General features: G+C 41.2%; 1 pseudogene; it reads left to right on the forward strand.

Moving 5' to 3' along the window:
- Positions 1 to 5,902: 5,902 nt before the first annotated feature.
- On the forward strand, positions 5,903 to 6,817 carry LOC134497286 (olfactory receptor 14A16-like; annotated as a pseudogene).
- The last annotated feature ends 319 nt before the right edge of the window (positions 6,818 to 7,136 follow it).

Below are 7,136 nucleotides of genomic sequence, written 5' to 3' on the forward strand. Positions count from 1 at the left end.
CAATTGAAGTTTATTCCGGGGAAAAAGAATTTCCTGGCTGACGTGTTGTCACGACAACCCCAGGACTCCGGTGCAGCGCCAGAAGTGGTCAGCACTCTGTGGACGGCACCCCAACTGGGTATGCAGGCGGTGACGTGCAGCCAAATGCGAGCACAACAGCCAACCGCCGCGGGCCCCGGACAGCTGACTGCTCTGTCAATTCCTTCCCAGTTGCAACAAAAGTTTCTAAAAGAGTTGAAAACTGATACTTGGTTGCTCGCAAATAAAGACAATATTACTTTTGACCGGGGTTTTGCTTGGAAATCTAACCGTCTCTACATCCCTGAGAACTTAAGAAAAGATGTGTTGCTCCGTGCACACGATGACAAGGTAGCGGGACATTTTGGGTTTGTGAAAACTTTGCACCTTGTTCGGAGGCAGTTCTGGTGGCCCACCCTACGCAAGGATGTCAAGGAGTATGTCGCCTCCTGTTCTGTCTGCGCTATGTCAAAGCGTAAGGCGGGTAAACCTCAGGGGCTGCTGCAGCCTGTGGCTGCCCCAGCTTGCCCTTGGGATGAAATTTCCATGGACTTTATTGTTGAGTTACCACCCAGTCAGCGCAAAACAGTGATTTGGGTGGTCAAAGACTATTTCTCTAAGCAAGGCCATTTCATCCCATGCATGTCAATTCCTTCTGCACGCCAGTTGGCCCGCCTGTTCTTAGTACATGTGTACAGGCTACACGGATGTCCCTCTCGCTTGATTTTGGACAGGGGCACACAATTCACTTCACAATTTTGGCGGGCGTTCCTCAAACTTCTGGGAACGAAGCAAGCCCTGTCCACGGCGTGGCATCCCCAGACTGACGGAGCCACAAAGGCTTTAAATTCTACGCTAGAGCAATACCTACAGGCTTTTGTGAATTACCAGCAAGACAACTGGGTGGAACTCCTCCCTTTTGCTGAAGTTGCCTACAACAATGTGGTTCATGAAAGCACCGGTCAAACCCCGTTTCGTGTCGCACAGGGCAGGGACTTTGTACCCATCCCGGATCTACCGCAACCTTCAGGTGGGTCAACCTCGCCAGGGGATTGGTCGACAAAACTAGCAGACTCTTGGCCGGTGATTCAAAAAGCATTGGCTGACGCCCAATTGGATTACAAACATTATGCTGATCAGAAGCGTGCCCCTCATCCTGCCTTTCAAATCGGTGACCTAGTCTATCTATCGACTAAGTTTATTAAGTCCTCGCAACCTTCCAAGAAATTGGCACCTAAATTTGTGGGTCCTTTCCCCATTACCACTCAAATTAACCCTGTAACTTTTAAACTTGACTTGCCACATAATCTTAAACGCTTACATCCTGTTTTTCATTGCAGCTTGCTCAAACCAAGTAATCGTTCTGACCGATGGCATGATCAACCTCCACCTCCAACCCCCATCATGATTGACGGTCAACAACACTTTGAAGTTAAAGAAATTTTAGATTCTAGACGCTTGCGCAATACTCTGCAGTATTTAGTTCATTGGAAGCATTTCCCTCATCCGGAATGGGTCGCTGCCTCTGATGTAGCTTCTCCTGTCCTGGTTGCCCGCTTCCATTCTGCTTACCCCGCTAAACCCGGTCCCTAGGATTGTTTTTGGGGAGGCGGTATGTCATGTTCACCGTTTCAATGTCTTTGATACATCGTAACGTTTCGCATGTCATTAGCTGGATGAGTGTTTCATCTTTCACGGAAGGATGAGAGGGGTTTATCTCTTGGCTGTGCTTTTGGAATGTATTTGGGTTATGTCTTGTGTTCAAGGTTACTTTCCCAGGCTAGCGGTACTAACGGTTGCCAGCACCTGGGACGGGTGGGTCTGCTGGTAGGGAGGCGGGGTACGTTTGCACCGAGGGGTTTAAGTTTGTATTTGGTGCACTTTTGTTCATTCTCAGCTTTCTCTGTATTTGTCTTAAGTTCCCTAATAAATCAGATTTCATTTAGCAACCTCTTGTGAGTCTGAGTATTTGGGCTGGGCAATCATTACACCAGCCTAGTCCAGGGCTGCCAGCCGAATCCAGCCCTCCTCTTGTTTCAAGCCTTGTCTTCAAGTCTTCAGTTCAGAGTACCCATCCTAGTCCAGAACCCCCAGCTGAGTCTAACCTTGCTTTGAGTTTGAGTCCTGTTCCAAGTCTTCAGTTCATCCCTGTCTGTTGTTTGTAGTCCTGTTTCCAGGTCCAGTGAGTCAGAGATTAAGTGTCGGTGCCATTCCAGTACTGTTCCAGTTTGAGAACTGTTGCCTCCAGCCCTCGTGTTCCAGTCAGATCCAGTTGGCCCAGTTAGGCTTGCTTGACCAAATCTTGCATATCAAGGACTTAATTATTGTAAATAGTTATTTAATACAGAATATTCTTTGAGAACCTGTCTGGTGCTTAGTCTGAACAGGACAGAGCCCAACTGCCCCCCTTAAGAACTCCGAATTCTCAGCAGAAACCACCTGTAGATAACAACCCCTTCCTTCCTATAACATTCCAATAGAAAGACGATTCCATTTATGGTTTGCAATTCAGTTGGTCCCTTTAATTTCTTCAAGTTGACTGCCCGGTCAACTGGCAATTCAGCAAAAGCCTCAACCTCACTGTTAGTAGAGACATTTCTATCACTAAATTCTTCAGTTTAATCCATGACATCCCCAACCAGATGACACATTTTAGAACTAATCTATTCTGCAATGTCCCAAATATCTTGCATAATAACTTGACAAGAATCCAAAAGGATCTGTTTGAGGTCTCAATAGAACTCTGAGAAAGTCTGCTTGAAATCTCCCATGTCTCATGGGTACTTAAGCAGCAAAAGTAGAAGATAATGGAAAGTTTTCAGAACATATTTACAGAAGAGAGAGTCTTGCAGCAGGCAGTTTCCCAGAGATAGTAGCTACAGAAAGCTGAAGGTTCAAAACTGCAGATTCAACACATAGGAAAATATTAAAACCTTTAAATTCAGTAAAAAAGTAATAACAGAGACACAAATATTTACTCCCAGTCCTCCTTAATATTTAGAAAGGAAACAAGTGGAAACTTAAAAAGATTTTTAAAAATAATAATCCCAAAAATAACAATAAGCACCAAGAGAGATCTCTTCTCCTTGCTGTAGAAAGCCTCTCTTAAGGTACATAAACTTAAAAAAAAATGGGTGATTTAGAAACGGGGTAGCTGGTCTTAGGGTCTCTTAAGGCTACAATGTGGCTTGGAAATGGTGGCATCCCAGCCCCCCGGTGCTGTTACCAGATTAGCATGAACACTGTTTGCGATGCTCTGGTTGCAAGTCAACTGTGCTGGAAGGCAGATAGGATAATTCTGAGCATTTTCTTTGTCCAGGAAAACACTCCAGGTCATCAGGAAAGACCTGCATCAGCCCAAAAGACTGCTGTGTTGACAGTTCTGCCCACAGAGCCGACGGACACAGCTTTTGAGACAGGCATATCCCCACTGGAAGTCCAGGACAGCTTTTTTCAAACTTGGCAACGTTAACATGTGTGGACTTCAACTCACAGAATTCCCCAGCCAGCAGGCTCCCTGTTTTCTTCCACCTTTACCACACCCAAACCTGATTTATTTTTGTAAGCTTCAGAGATAATTCCGCTTCTTCCTAAAGTAGCTTTCCCATTTATTTATTCATTCATTCATTCATTCATTTCTGTGGATGCCCATCTCAAATTCATGACTCTGGGTGGTTAACAGTGTTGAAAGAAAATATAAAAGCAGAAAAAGCAAAAAAAAAATAAAACCAATGAGCACAAATTGAAACAGGAGCCAAGGTAAAAACAGACCAACAATCACAAGTTCACATAGCCAATGTACAGGCTGGTATTAGAATATTCCCAAATACTAATGGCTAATCACATCCATAAGAACTCAGGTGCTGATTTTTTTTTTCTAGTTTTGATTGTATATGTTAGGCTATGTAATTGCCTCCTAAGGGAAACAAAACGATTAATAAGTTTGCTGAACATAAAGTGAACTTTTTCCACTGAAGACAGACCTGAACAATAGGTTGATTTCATCTACTACAGGACCAATATTTAAGAGTCTAAGAGGCATCAATCGGAAGATACAGTAATTTTATGAAGAAAAATAGTAAGTACAGCATAGTAAATATTTTGGACATTTGCCAGAAAACAATTCCCTCTTATTGAAATCAATTGGCATTTATTTAAATACGCATTCCATGACTGTACATTAGTTTTGCTTCTATAATTTTCACACTGAGAAAGGGATTTAATCAAATGATCCTATAGCCTAGTGGTCTACAAGCGCAGACTATGTATTGGGAAGGAAGGCAACAAGGAGACATTTATTTTCAGACATTTGGACCTGAAATGATAGATTAAAAGTATTATGAATCAGGAAAAGGAGAATCCCTGGGCAGCAGCTATATATTCATCCTAAACAAGAATTCAAGTGATTATTAAACATGAAGGTATCTCTCCAGCATGCTGGTTGTACAGATTAATAATAGAGATAGCTACAGTTTTCAGAAATTTAGAAATCAGTGTTCAATATTGAAGGAAAATTGATTCAGGAAAATGATCATTAGTAAGTGAATTAGCATGGTCAAACTCATGTTTAGGTTCATTTGCACATAAAAGGTAAAGGATGGTGAATTTTTAAATTATTACTGGTGATAAAAACACTACACTGTTAAAAGGATGCTGATCTTGTGTTCATTTCATATTCAGAGAAAGAGAGAATGTCTTTATTTGGTTGGGTTAGGGTTTAAAGTTTGTTGTTGTTTAACTAGGCATGTATATCAAAATATGTAACTGTGCAACTTACATTGAAAAGAGTTAGGGTTAGGGTCAGGGTTAGGGTTAGGGGCTTTTGAAAGGGAAATTGAATCCAAGTCCTGCTCAGGTGAGGAAGCCACGTTAAAGTATCTTTGACAGATGGCGGTCCAGACAGTGCTTGAAACCATTGACTGAAAATGCAAATGAATCATTGTCATCCTTGGCAATCGGTCCTCATATCAAACTGCTCTTACTTCTGAAATCTTTTCTAAATGTTCAGTATAAGGGAATCTTAACTGGAGAATTTTTACCAGAATATAAAAACATCCTCCTTAGTTCTCATTTCTCTTGATGAAAATATGTTTTCTTGATGTAATCTAATCTTACCTACCACCTGGTGAAAATGAATTGGGAATTATCTTTTATTTTGTAAAATTCTAAAGTAACATTCATGTACTTTAATGTACTATTATATAGACATTTGTCAACTAATATTTATTTTTTAAAGCATTATGTTATTTTTTTTGAGCCACAACATTTACAGATTCTGTCTCTCTGTGCTTGTTTCTGTGTGTCTGCCTCTGTTTCTCTGTGTTTGTGTGTTACATAAATTCAGGCAACTGGAAATCTGTTCCCTCCAGCTTTGAAAGTAAATGACATGACAATTAATTATATTATTACTCTGCTAGATTTGTATCCTGCTTTTCCTTCAGGAGCTCTCTCTGTATGGCAGCCCTCTCTCCAATTTTCCATGACGGTATCAATTCTGTAGGAGTGGCAAGAGATACTTACTGGCCCAAAATCTCCAAGGAACTTCAGTGGAGATGGGCTTGATGAGGTCTTCTGAGTCCTAGGAAAAAATTCTAACCAGTGCAAAAAGGGAAAGAATGGAGTGGAAGGAGAAAAATGTTGTGGTTGATGGTTTGGTCTTTAGTCAATAATGGATGGAAATATATGGATACTGCTGTGATTGGACACAGGAATTTACAGCATCCATTCTTTGAATTTTGTGATTCTCTATTCATTCTTTACATGTTCTCTGTCTGTTTTTCCATTCTGTTCTCAATTTGTATCAAGCTATAAGTTCACTGTTTTTATCTAATTGTATCTCCCACCTCAGTTTATAAATTAAATTAAATGAAGTCATAAGTTAAGCATGGATAATCAAACCACAGTGCCTTACTTTTTGCTCCTGGAATTCTCAAAAAATCGGCATCTGCAGCTCTTACATTTCTTCTTGTTCCTTGTGTTATATCTGGCAACCATAACAGCAAATTTTCTCATAATCTCTGCAGTAGCTTTAGATAATCGACTGCATAGTCCCATGTACCTGTTTCTGATGAATTTGGCTGTGCAGGACCTGGGCTCAGTTTCTGTCATTGTCCCAAAATCTATGGTGAATTCCCTCATGGACACCAGGCAGATCTCTTACTTTGGTTGTGTGGCTCAAGTCTTTCTCTACATTTCCATTGCAGCTTGTGATTTCTCAGTCCTCACAGTCATGGCTTATGATCGGTATGTTGCCATTTGCAATCCACTGCACTATGAGATGGTGATGAATTGGAAAGCCTGCACTGAAATAACAGTTTGGGTGTGGGTCATCAGTTTTCTTTATGGGGCGCTGCATACCAGCAGCACCTTTTCAGTCTCTTTTTGTTCAAATGTGGTAAACCAGTTTTTTTGTGAAATTCCACATTTACTAAATCTATCCTGCTCCAGCTTCAATTCAGCTGAAGCTGGAGGTCTTGTGGCCTGTGCCATTGCAGGACTAGGTTGTTTTACTTTTATTATTGTATCTTATGGCATGATCTTCAAGGCAGTCCTATGAATCCCTTCTGAACAAGGAAGACAAAAAGCCTTGTCAACTTGTATTCCCCACCTTTTAGTAGTGTCTATGTTTTTATTAACTGGATTCTTTGCCTACCTGAGACCTTCCTCTAACTCCCCATCTTATTCAGAATTTGGGTTGACTGTGCTGTATTCCCTTCTTCCACCCCTGTTCAATCCAATCATCTATAGCATGAGAAATAAGAATATCAGATTTGTCCTTTCTAAACTTTGGAGAGTCTGAAAATTTATTTTAATGTTGTTTCTCTTCTGTTCACCACCATTTTGAATTTTCCTGTATAAGATGGCTTCCCCTCTACTGCTTGCATGTAGTATGGCTAGTTAAAGCTTTAGCTTTTGCAAAAGTACACAGGCCTTTTTAAATCTTGTCTCCTTAAAGGTCATTTGCTCACACACTTTGATATATTGCACCTTCAAGTAAGTCTTCAGTCCTGGTCACTGCATGGACAAGTCCCTGCAGTTGTCTTTGCAAGATTTTTCAGAAGTGGTTTGCCATTGCCTCCTTCCTTGGTCTGAGAGAGAGGGACAGGTCAAGAGTCACC

The sequence above is a fragment of the Candoia aspera genome, chromosome 4 (assembly GCF_035149785.1).
Source record: "Candoia aspera isolate rCanAsp1 chromosome 4, rCanAsp1.hap2, whole genome shotgun sequence".
Classification (NCBI taxonomy): Eukaryota; Metazoa; Chordata; class Lepidosauria; order Squamata; family Boidae; genus Candoia; species Candoia aspera.